The sequence below is a fragment of the Choloepus didactylus genome, chromosome 9 (genome assembly GCF_015220235.1).
Source record: "Choloepus didactylus isolate mChoDid1 chromosome 9, mChoDid1.pri, whole genome shotgun sequence".
NCBI lineage: Eukaryota > Metazoa > Chordata > Mammalia > Pilosa > Megalonychidae > Choloepus > Choloepus didactylus.
Window position 1 is genome coordinate 32475324 of NC_051315.1, and position 12909 is coordinate 32488232.

The 12909-nt window shown below is 39.7% G+C and overlaps 1 protein-coding gene across 5 annotated transcripts in view; it reads right to left on the reverse strand.

Moving 5' to 3' along the window:
* Positions 1–11483: 11483 nt before the first annotated feature.
* ZEB2 (zinc finger E-box binding homeobox 2) overlaps positions 11484–12909 on the reverse strand; it is a 130429-nt gene continuing 129003 nt past the window's right edge. For all 5 annotated transcript variants that reach the window (XM_037849940.1, XM_037849936.1, XM_037849939.1 and 2 more), the window contains one exon: positions 11484–12909. This exon is cut by the window's right edge. The gene's annotated coding sequence lies outside the window, so the exon portion shown is untranslated.

Consider the following 12909-nt stretch of genomic DNA (forward strand, 5'->3'; position numbering starts at 1 on the left):
CCCTCACACATCCATGCCTCTGAGCATGGCCCTTTCTTTTCAACTCGATAACCTCCTATTGATTCTTCAACACCAAACTCAAATAGCCCCTCTTCTCTGAAGGCTCCAAGAGTTCTCCTAGGTAGAGAACTCACAGAACAACACAGGACTCTTTCCTCTCTGCTCCCTGTGTAATGGTCTATTTGCATCTGAACTGCCATGTGTTGTTCCTCTTCTGTCCCTGTTGTCTAGGACAATAACTGGTATTTATAGGCAATCAGTAAATATTTGTTTACAAATGACCTTATTAAAACAGTTTTGGAGATGGATCCTGCCATCCTTGGATCATAATTTATCAAGGTATATAGCATCTATTTAGATTGTTAGAGGAACAGAAAGTAACAAAACAAGAAAGTGTGAGCTAACGTAATTCCAATTAGAATACTACCTATCTATTATCTATCCATCTACCTATATCTATCTGTCTATAACTATCTATTTAGCTTTTTATTTTTATAATAGGAATGGTCTTTCAGGGTGCCACACACATACTTTTCAAACCAATCTCCATGGACATGTTTGATTACAAGGGTTATTATAGTGCTGTTTTCATAGAGGCTTAAGAAATACTTGGCTGAACAATATAACTGGAAAAAAAAAAAAAACCCAAAAGATGTGAGGGACAAAAAGTTCTAAAAAAAAAACCCTAGCATTTATCAGAAGGAAAATTAACTGAAGGAAAAACAGTAGTCTTTAAAACACACACATGCATACGCAAAAAAAAGCTTTCCTGATATTTGGATCATCAGTTTTCATCTCAAGCAGTTTCCCCACCAGAGTCTCTTTCGAGCTATATGGGTTGATTAATCAGACAGGCAAGTCTATATCATGCTTCTAATGTCTCTAAAATATGCAAAAATATAAATGGGAAGGTTCAAATTGTGAGCAGTGCCTCTGCTGCCTTGTTACAAAGTTTCACCCTTGTGACTACTTCGTTATCACCCTGGATTATCTATTTAGAGCAGCCCAGGCCTCATATCTAGAATCAACACAGAACAACCTCCTCATTTCTCATGCTCTGAGGCCTCTCTTCCGACTGATAATTGTTGAGCATTCCTTCCTCACTCAGCAATCCAAGGCTAACGCCCACCAGGAAACAAAGGGTCTCTTTGAGGATGAATCTTGAGACGGTCCTGGCAGCCCAAAAATTACATGCTGGAAAATTTCTGTGTACTGAAATTATTGTGTGCCTTTGAGAGAACACTCTGTGCACCTAACTATAGGAAAAGCTTTTCAAAGGAAAGATTCCCTCAATCCAAGAGGGAAGAAAGAAAGGGCAACCATGGAAAGCAGTCAAAAGGAGGGTCAAAGAAGTGAGCTCGGTACACTTTTGCCCCATTACCAGTGTCTGCGATGTTGGCCATTTGCAAAATATCCACACACGTGGTCTCATTTGGCTCTCACAGTCACCCTGAGAAACGGTTATGGAAGTCGTTCTTATTCTACAATAGGTTCAGTGATTTAGCTTGGCTAAGGTCACACAGCTAGGGAGGGATAGAGCTGGGACTCAAACCAAGGTCTTTTCTCTCGAATGCCTGTGCTCTCACCCCACAACCACAGGGCCTCTTAACCAGAACCACCACAGCAGCAGAGATGTTTTAGGAAGGAGTCTAAGAATTTACCCTTTACAGCCCCTCATTTTATTGATGAGGAACTATACCAGAGCCCCCAGTTTGTGTGTGTATACATATATACCAATATATAAAACCAATATATATATATTGGTTTTGCTATACTTAGTTTTGGGAGAAAAAGATAAAAACATGAGAGAACCAGTCCATATCAGCAATTTCACAAGAAAACCAAGAAAAGCAATTTTCAGGGAAAGCCTGTGCTCAGTGCACATTCAGTCTTGCACAATGAGAAACAAAGCTTTGGCTGTTGATGCTGAAGAACTATCAGGTTCTTTGCCAGCACAGTGAGATCTAAAAGCTCTGGGATGAAGTAAGCTGATAAGATTTGCCAGGCATGGTCACAATGGCTGGAGAAAAATGTTTTGTAATAGTCACTGTGACTTAAGAAATTCTGTTCAATAGCATACTTTGGTTCATAGAGGATTCCAGTTGGCAGAGAGGTAATGTGTCTTTCTATGTCCTTCCACTTGTTTGTCTGAATAATATTTAAATAACTGTACACAGTCCAAAGCAAGGATAGCATCTGTATCTGCTGCTTCTTTTGTAATTACTCACCATCCTCTAAAATACAGAGGATACTCAAAGGATGGTCTGGCAGATGGAATCTAAGATAAACTCAGACCTTGCTTCCCATCTTCCAGTCTATGCCCTGTGAGAAATTCACGTAGCATCTGTGGTGGAGTCCTTATAAAAAGCCACCAAGACTTAAGAAGCACGGAGTTGTGTTTCACAAGAAAGAACAGATGAGGACAGCATGTTCACCTGTTCTGTGATATATACATATGGCTTTCGTTTTATTTAAAAATCGTTAGTAGAAGTTGTCCCTATTCTCATGCCTCCCACTGTCCTTCGCTGCAGGATACATTACTCATGTTGGACCCAAATTACCTCTGGCCTACACAAACCTGCTGTCATCTTGCTGTTTGTTACTGTAAATTACTGGCATCAGCAAAGCTTTGGCAGGAAACTGAGGTAATTGAAAACTCCAGAGAAATTGAAAAAAAAAAATGCATCCCAGATTACTTCAGGCTTCTTCCTCTTTTATCTAGTTCATGTTCCTCATCTGAGTCATTGCTAAAATTGTTTAAAGTCTATGCTCACATTCAGTATTAGGCTTAGGCCTTATTTATTCGTGTTTCCATTTAACCTACTTCACTTGTATTGGAGTGAGTTTTGCCTCACTAATTTAACAATTCAATCAATAACTGGATGTGAGTGGTGGAGGCTGATGCTGCTACGTGCATTTAGTGGTTATTTGAGGAATGAAATTGCTAAGCCATGTGGGTAGATGTTGTCAGTAGTTTTCAAAAATCTTCAGATTTGTTAAATTTTGAATTTCTGGTTGGTGTTGGGGTCCTTCTGTAGTTCCTTATTTTTACTTCACTCTCAATGCTACCTTCTTGTCACTTAATTTTCCTTCTGTTTGGTAACTAACGGGGTTCAGTGGAGTACTAGATGTTGCTGACAGCCTGTTTCTAGAGACTCACACACTTTCTTGGTTCTTACTGAGTTTCAGGCTTTGTGCCAGGGCTGGAGTCCGTGCTCACAGTCCCTACCTTCCAGGAACACACTGTCTTTGGTAAAGCGACCTTTGGATAAGTGCATTAATGAAGCATGTATGGGATGCTCATGAGATCCCGGAGGAGGGGTGTTTCTAAGATTAAGGTTTCAGAGAAGATTTACTTAAGGTGACCCTCGTGCTATGTGCCAAAGGACAAGAAGAAAAGAGAGGGACACGCGTCAAAGCAGAAGAATTGGAGGAGTGGTCAGAGATTAGGGACCAGAAGGCAAGGAGAAGCAGCTCATGAAATCTCCGTAGGCCAAGCTCGAGAATATGCAATGCATTTTGAAGACTTTGTGGAACCACTGAGGGCAAAATGAAGCATACACCAGTCAATTCAGTGAACATTTATTGAATATCTACTTGTTGGCAGTAACTCACTGAGAACTGGAACAACAAAGATAACATGCTCCCTACCCTTGAGGAGCTTACACCTTTAGGTAGAAGATAGACATGAAAGCCAAAAAAGAGAAAGAAAAAAAAAAAAGGACTAAAAGAGCACTTTCGGCCAATGGAGGAATGTGTGATGAATTAGAATGTGATAAGACCACAAGTCTAGTTAAGGGTTGGGTGTGGAGGGGAGGGGACCAGATGTTTCTCTTGGGCACATTATTCTTTTCAACCGTTTTTTAAGGAAATATGTCAACATAACAGTTTTTAAGACTATGATGAAATAATCTTAAAGGGTGGGTAAAGAATATCAAGAAACCTCTTTAAAGAACATAAAATGTGGTCTTCTTCTGTCTGCTAGGTCCTTCATCGGCCGTCAGTGACAGATTTGTCCCCAGTGATTGACAGCTGCATTAGAACCAGGCAGCACCTCGGTAAGACTGGAGCCAAGGTGATCAGTGGAGGTGGTATTACGGCAACTCTTTGGGTTTGATGAATGCGTGAAATAAGGGAGTGACGAGGGTGATAGAGGAAGAGGGGACAGGCTGGAAAGATAACGGGGAGCATGACTCACAAGACCTGGTTACACAGTCAGAGATACAGCAGGATGACTCTCAAGATTTTGACCTGAGTGACTTTGTAGGAGTTGAGTGGAGGGCGATGGTGGTGGAGGTGGATATGGCTAAGTGCACTTTGGACATGTCAAGTTTGAGGTGCCTTTGAACCATGTCCAGTATCCATTTGCATGTGCAGGAGAGAAGCCTGGCTGAGTCTTTGTTATATAGGTAGGAGCTGAAGCTGTGGGTGTTCAAAAGGTCACTGAAACACAGAGATCTGAATAAGGAGAGCAGAGAGTCCCCGAGGGGCCCCGGAAAATGCTACCATTTAAGGGTTGAGTAGAGAAAGCAGATCTTGGTCAGTGGGTAGGAGAAAAACCAAGAAGAATGTGGTTAGGGGTTTAATTTAAAAGAGGACTTTTAAGGAGGAAGTCATCAATGGGGTTAAAATCTCCTCTTCTATGGGTAAGGACGTGCAATGATTTTCAAAATAAATTAAGTACCTATGTGAGATTATTATGACTAGTAACATGCAATAACTGACTGATGGCATAAAAAATACCACAAAGCTTAGAGAAAGGTAAATTAAACCAGGCTTTCAGGATGATAGACCATCTTCTAGAAATGCTGGCCTTTTGTGAAGAAACTGTGAGGTTTTCTGGTAAGGAGATGAGAGATATTTGCTGAATTGTTCCCTCACTTTCTTACCTTCTGTGGCTTGCTCATGGTGGGCAGACAGATGGAGGCATGGACTAATGGGGCAGAACAGAGCACACAGGCACATCCGAGAACTTGTATCAGAACTTGATCTCACTGATTCTCGATTTTTGGCCACTGGCCACCAGAGCAATATTTCAAAAGACATTTCAGTTGACTCACGCCTCTCTTGGGCTTTCATGTTGCCTTCCCATGGACCTCCCAGTGTCCTTCCCAAATCTCAGTGACATAAGGATGTTGCAGGTATTACTAACTGATTCCATAGGAGACTAGAGTTGGAAAAGGTGAAGATCATGCAGCGTAATGAAGTTGCAGAAAGGGTGTATCTCATTAATTTCTATTACTGAACTTAGGCTGCAAAAAACTATAGAGATCTGCTTGGATTCCCTCCCCCGCACCCCCTACCCCCACCCCACTCCCCATCCTTAATTTTAAACTCTTACACTATTTTTCTCTGAAATTTCCTACCTGAAACAAGGTTTTGGTTCCCACACAACACCCTTTTCCTCTGCTTTCTGGTTCTGCCATTATCTTGGCCTGCCCTCTGACACTGTTTCCCAATTTATGTTTTCCTTTCTCATTTCCCTCTTCTTAGAGCTGACACAAGCCACAAACCTGTAACCATAATGCCTGACTCACTTGGTACTTCTCCTGCCAATGGACACCATGTGGAACAGCATGGCAGGAAAACACTCTTTACAGGAAATCAGACAATAATGCTTGCACTTTGGTGCCCTTTGAAACAAGAATTTAATTATCCTAATTAAAACGATTACCTTACAGAAGACATTTGGGAAAAAGAGGAGGCAGTTTGTCTTTTTCCTGATGACAGGCATCTCAAAACCAAAAGGGATATTTCTGCAGATATTTGTTGTATCTGTTAAGGCACAGGCCCAAGAGAATGTTTAGATCAGAAATTGATCTTGATTTTTTTGACGCAATCCAGAGTGTGAACTCCCAAGCCCTGACTGTGGTTTGCTTGGGGGGTTAGGGCAGATGCCATCTCCCTTTCTTTCCCATTTCTTCCTCCTCCTCCACACCCCTTTCCTTCCTGAATGCTTCCATCTCCCTTTTCCTTCAGGGGCCCACGAGGGTCAGGCTTCTGGCCCCCTGAAATCCCGACCTGCTCTCCTCTTCACTCAATTCAGCTGAACGTGCCTGTGCCCACTCCCTCAGGGCTCAACTCTCAGCCACGGAATTGATAAATTACTCCAAGGGAAGGTGATAATCGGTGATAATAGGCAAATATCACCCCTCTTAGATATTTGCATTTAACAGATGACTTTCTGGAGACAGTGCCTTAACCTAAAGTTGCTGGTGGAAATTTTGCAGTGGATACATTTAAAAAAATAAATAGATCTTTCTGTGATCCTCAAATCATAGCTGTTTCTTCCGTTTGTGAAAAAGATGGGCCCTGTCTATCCATTACTCTCTTAAGGGAAAAATTATTACTACAGACAATTTGATCTATCTTTGAATTGCTTGCATTTATTCATCCTCTGATTGTAAGTGTGCCAGGGGAGAAGATTTGCTCCTTGCAAGGAAGTCCATCAAGTGAAAGAATTTTATTTCAGAAAATGCCAACATGGAGATAAAGCATGAAGGAAAATAAGCCCATTTTAAACTGTGGATAATTTCCAAAGGATGAACATAGGGGAGGGAGGGAATTCAGTTGCTAGGAAAATAAAATAAAATAAACATAACGCCCTCCCTCCCCCACCTTGTTTTTTCATTTTGGGGTGGGCTGTGGTTCCCAGGCTTGCTGTGGAATGTTTGTCCCTTCCATCCAGTGGTGACAGACTCACAGTGATAGCCATGTGTCTGTTTCACAGGTGTGGGCTCTGCGACTTGCCAGCTAGCGAGGTTTTGGAGGAATCTCCCACAGTGGTTGTAAAGAGAAAAGGCGAGAGATAATGGTTCACTGGCATCAATAATCTAGTTCCCCCAACTGGCTGAACGTTTGAATAATAGCCTCGGCACTTGCCCTCCTACATCCCCTCCCCAGGCTCTGCCACTGTCAGATTCTCTTCCCTTCTCCACAACTGGGAACTCTAGGGAGCAGATTGTTTTGGCTGGAATTAGTCGGGCACAGATGGTACCACCTGCTGCATATTCCTTACTTCTTATTGGCTTCTTTCTCAGCTCTCTGAGTTTTTGTATGTTTTTTAGAAGTTCAGGGGAAGGGGAAATGGTGGCGGCCTTTGCTCCTGCCTGATTCTAGCGCAGCTGTTTGGAGCAAGCTGGTGACTGTGGGGCCTGTGCCGGGACACACTGGTTGTGGAGGGTGCATCCCGTTAGCTGTATCTAGTACTTTAGTTTCCAAAACACAAACTTTCCTTGGGTCAAACAGTTTCTGTTTTTCAAGCTGACAAATTTGTCTGTGACCAGACACAAGGCAAGTGGTCATGTGAAATTCTGAGAAATGAGGTTGCTCTCATTCTAGAATCCAAGGGGCATCGAATATTGCTGTCAGTTTTATAGCAGAGGGAATTACGAATGGGCCAGAAACAAGGTTGCTAAACTCATTTCTGGGCTGGGCCGTGGGAATAACAATCCATCAGTCATCTGATTCTCACAGAGTAAATCTCAAAGACTAATGAACTCAATTTTCTGAGCTGTAAACATGAGATTGGACCAAAGGACCTAAGAAGTCCCTTTCCTCTAAAATTCTCGGAGTTCTATCTGTGAGGTTGTTCCTGAGTGCTCATTTAACAGTAGCTCATCCACATGCCTGGGAAATGTTTACTTTTCTGACTTCATCCTCCACCCTTCTCCCTTTTCTTCACTATGTTTTGTTGGATGGGCCTCCTTTTATTGCTCCAAAAGCCAAACTCATTCCTGCCTCAGACATTTGTACCGGCTGGTCCTTCTTCCTGCGACACTCTCCCCCAAGGGCTACATGTGGCTCACTTCTTCTTATCCTCAACTAAAACATCCCTGCCTCAGAGAGGCTTCTCCAGACACCAAGCCCCACCCTGTCACTGAGGTTGTCCACCTCCTCCTCCACCTCATCCACTATCACATCACCTTCTTTTATTTTCTACAAGATGGCACCATCTGAAATGATCTTACATATTTCTTTTCTTTTCTGCCCTCCCTGCTAGACTATAGGATCCTGAAGACAGGAAGTTGTTTGCTCACCCCTGTATCCCTAGAATCTAGATAAGTGCTTCTAACATAGCACTACTCAAATATATATATATTTATTGTTGTTGTTATTGCTGTTGAAGGAATGATGGTATCTTGCATTTAAATAGAGGAAGCAGCATGGTATAGAAGAGAGCATGCTTAGGACTTCCACATTTGTACATTCTCTTGGCCCCTGGCACTCAGACTCAGTATTTATCCTTATTTGTGAATGTCAACTTAGAGTCTGTGCCAGATTGCAAGATACCTGAGCTCAGTAACCCTAGTACCTAGTATTGCACCAACTATTGTGCCTTACACATGGTAGGCACTCAGTAAATTGAACCATCATTAATGTTGTAACTGTTATTAATTGGTATTCCTTTTAGTACCACTAGAGGTAATAGAGGCATCTATGTCATAACAGGAAGCCTGGTTTCTGGTTCCAGATCTGCCAGTAACTATGGGATGACTTGGGCAAGTCTTTTCATCTCTCGGAGTCCCAGAATTTGAAAAATTAGGACTTTGGATTAGAGGAGATCTAAGATTCCTTCACGCCCTTTCTCAGTCTATTTCAGTCTGTTCCAATTTTCTGAATGCAGATGCATGACCCTCTTAATGCTCCCAGTACCCTGTGTCTCCTGCTGCCCAGTTTCCTCCTCTGAGTGTCTGGGTCATTCAGGACACCCAGGGTTCAGGAAATCATGAGCAGATAAAGAATGGTACTGAAGACTCACAAAGTGGGCTCAGGCTGAAAGGTGTAGATAGAGAGGCTGGATGAAAACACAGCTCCTCAGTGGATACAAGCACTGTCAAAAGTCTTGGACAGAGTTATATATGGACAGTAGTTAGTAATTTTTAAAGATCATTTTTCAAAATTGAGAATGTCTCTGGTCCCCAAGTTGAAGGAGACTCTAGCACATAAGCAGTTAGCAGCCCTCAAATGACAATGTGACTTAGTACAGTAATCCAGGCCTTCCAGAGTAGATCATTTTTATTCCACTCTGGCGGGTTCTTGTAAACCAGAATGGACTTCTTGCAGAGTATGGAGAAACTAACTCATTCCTGTCAACACTTTCTTTCATAGCCATTTGAAGGAGCGTTTGACAGTGATGGGTTGGAGAGAGCACAGAACTGACGTTCTGCAGTCTGAGAGTTGGCCTGGTTGATTTCTAGAGCAAGGTGGGTGGAAAGAAACAAGCTGTGTTGTCTTGAGTGTATGTGGGCCTCAGACCCCTCACCTGTAAAATGTGGAAGGTAGATTAATTGACTGCTTTTATTTTTCCATGTGTTACAATCATAAGATTTTCTTTTTACCTGATTCATGGGAGAGATTTATTGAAAGATGGGAACAAGATTTTGGCATTTTAATGTAGACACCAAGAGTGTTATAATTTGGTCAGGCCACAAAGGAGTTTATAACATAGTTATAGGGCAATTTGTAGGTAAAGCATTTGTCTCAAGGAATAATGATAATTTCTGGAAAAATATATCTGCAAATCATTATTCAAATTTTCATTTTTAAATCAAGATAGTATGCGTTAAGCAGATATTTGGTTAGAACCCTTCTTGTTCTGATAAGATTTTGTTGAATGTCCCATTCCATTGCTGTTTGTTTTTATATGAATGAAATGTCTCTTTTTTATGGAACTGTCTTTGATAATATAAAAACATGATATCATTCAGAAAAGGAAGAAAAAGTCTCTGCGTAGATGTAGGCTGATGATTCCTAGGCCTATTCAATCCAGTAGTGGTGTTTTAAAGGTTAAAAGAAGTTGGGCAGGGTAGTTTGTACTTCTCTTTTTCCCATTTGCTTAGATGTATCTTTCACCGGAAACCTATGAGCTCACACTTTCTAAGCATGTTCAATAATGAAGTGGTAGACCTCCAAAGAATGTTTCAGGCCTGCAGGAAGTGGTTGAGGGTTATTCAATAGTTGGTGTTCTCCACTTTATATCTGTACCAGTTCTGAACTGCACTATGGGGTTGGGAAATACTGTGTGTTGGAAGTGGTATCCTTCAGAAGAGACGTAAAAACCAAGGTCTAGGTTGCTTGTGGTCACTAAATACACCATAATGTTTTCTGTGAGAGTAGGAGTGTACTCGAGTTTCCTTTTTAAATGTATGTTCTTTTACTCATCCATATTTTTTCAAGTTATTTAAAGGCTGCATTCTTCTTTTCCTAAACAAAACTAGAATGGGTATAACTGTGACTCTTTGTTCTCTACTAAAATTATTTTAGAATGGGGAAAAATTATTCTTTCTCCTTTAAGGAAAGATTGTAGGCTAAATCTAAGCTCCCTGTAAAATGAGTACAGGTAATTTAATATTTTCTCTATTTTATTATTGGTATATCTTACAAATTACAAAGAAATTTTTTGTGGTGATGTGAAATAGCAATGTATAAAATGTCTCAAAAGCACTCCGTTTCAGAGCCTTTCCATCTCTTGAGTATTGTTGTTTTTGTTTTTTTGTTTTTTTACTACTAGCTAGACAAGTGTAAATACACAAACTTAACAAACCTTACACACATACACACACATACACACTCACATACACATACTTCACCCTTCCCTCCGACTGCTCTGAAAATGGTCAGAACAGGATCATAAATATACAAATCTATCTCTGAATATTTCCTTATGTTAGATCAGTTCCCTTTGAGTTCTGTGCTGCCAAAGCTAAATTTCCTGCTAGGGCAGTAGTCTATTTTTAACATTTTGAGGGCTTATCCTTCCTTCCAAATCTAAGAGGAATATTCTATGGAGTGAAAGAGAGAGAAAGCTAACTGGGTGCACTTACAAATCAAGATCATCAGGATTAGCAATTTCTGTAGAATCAAAGATATAAATGAGAAAGACCAATTAGAATACTTAAAAGATCATTTGTCAATGCTTTAATCTTCATGTATTTTTTACTCATCATTTTCTTTGACTAAAATTATTAGAATCTTTGTCATATTCATTTCAAGGCCAAACGGGAACAGTGGCACTCGTTTTCTATTTTCAACATTTTGGAGCATTTTAATATGCCATACTATATTATAGGTGGTAGGCAACTGTTTTAATAGAGAAAGTGGCTTGTGGCATATTCAGCATCGTATCATCTCAGTATCATATCTCTGACTAATTCCATATTTCCTTTACAAATGAAGACTGAAGGATTTATTTCTGTTACTGAATAGCATTTGTTTAATTCACAGATTAATATATTATCTTCAACCCTGAAACAGAGGCCCTCTGAAACATTAGACCCAAAAAATTGGACACAGCCTACCAGCCCAAAAGAATGTGTTGCCAATTATCTTGATGTTTATTTAAATATTTAGCTCTAAAGGAAGCAATCATTCCTTTATACTTCTTTAAATTTAGTATTGACATTTTTATTTTGGGAAAGGAGGTCTTTTTTTTCTTCTTCTTTAACATGGATACAGGAAAAGAAAACTCTTCAATAAAAATATTGTCTAAAAAGTTTGTTTTGTCTGCATGGTTTACTAAATATGTACAATTTCAATTCACAGCGAAGGTAACAAAGATTTAAACAGCCAACATCACAAATGTCTCAAGTTCTAAAAAAAATCACTGTGCACAGTTTAACAATTTAGTTGAATAAAAACCAAAGCTAAGCCTTCAGTCTGAATCTTTTTTATGATGGGCACAAGCCATGTATTTTCTTCATCTTTGTTACACGATGCATATTTCAGTGACTAAAAGCCCCTCCCCATTTTAGTATATTAGATTATGTCAGTACATACTTACAAGAGGCATAAATTGCCTCTTGGTATACCCATATGACTCGTCAAGTGTTCACATATATGTCATAGTATTTATTAATATATAAAATGATCAGATGAGTCACCTGTTTTATTTTTTTTATGTCTTCAAACAAAGGAATGCTTTCTTGCATGTATACAACTTTTGAAATTTATGGGAGAGTTAATTAAAGCATTAATAATTTGACCAGTGTTCCCCTTGATGTACAATGTCTAGAAAGAATTATTCTGCTCTTGAAATATAGAGATCTCACATCTCTACCAAATTCAGGTTTGTAAAGTTCGCTGTTCCATGAATCTGAATGTTGTGGTCATTCTACTATAATGATCAAGTGAGTGAACCAATTAATCATTAGAAACAAATGTCATTGAATACAGAAGAGTTGAGTTACAGTTAAGGAGGGAGCCATAACTTTGGCTACCCTATAAAATCTATAATAAGGTTGTATTCACATATATTTTTCCCATGTAAATTCTTTGGTGTTTTCTTTTTTTTCCTCTTTTTTTAGTGCTGTGATTGATGAACATGCAATGTGAGGTTCAAATAAATGCACTGAGCGTGTTTATTTGAATAATTGCCCCATTGCACAATCAAATAAATCTGCTGAGTGTGTTTGTTTGAATGTTTTTACGTGTACATGGGATCACATACTCAAATAAATGCAGCTGTGTTTATTACAATGTGTGGATCTCCAGATATACACATTCTTGTTTGTGTGTATATCCAGGACCCTACAGTTCCAAGTGGACCCACGCAAAAGTGTGGTTAACAATTTTTCAGTTCAAATAATGTAAACTTATTATTGGGCAATTTCCTCAAATTTGTGACTAAGATTTATTTTTATTAAGGCTTATATCCATAGAAAGATAAAAAATGACCATTTTTTAGTTATCTGATTGTGAAAAATATCTAATAAATTTATTCATATTTATTCAAATATAGTTCCTTCTTTTCTCCTTCCTCCAAGCCCTCCCACTCTACCCCCAGCTCAATACTTGCAAAAGAAGATGTATGTTTGCTTAGTTCTTGCTGAGAAATTCTGACCCTCATCTCTCTTCCCAGTTATTTCAGGCCTAAGCCTCCAGAGTCATGTGGAAAAAAAAGAAAAAAGA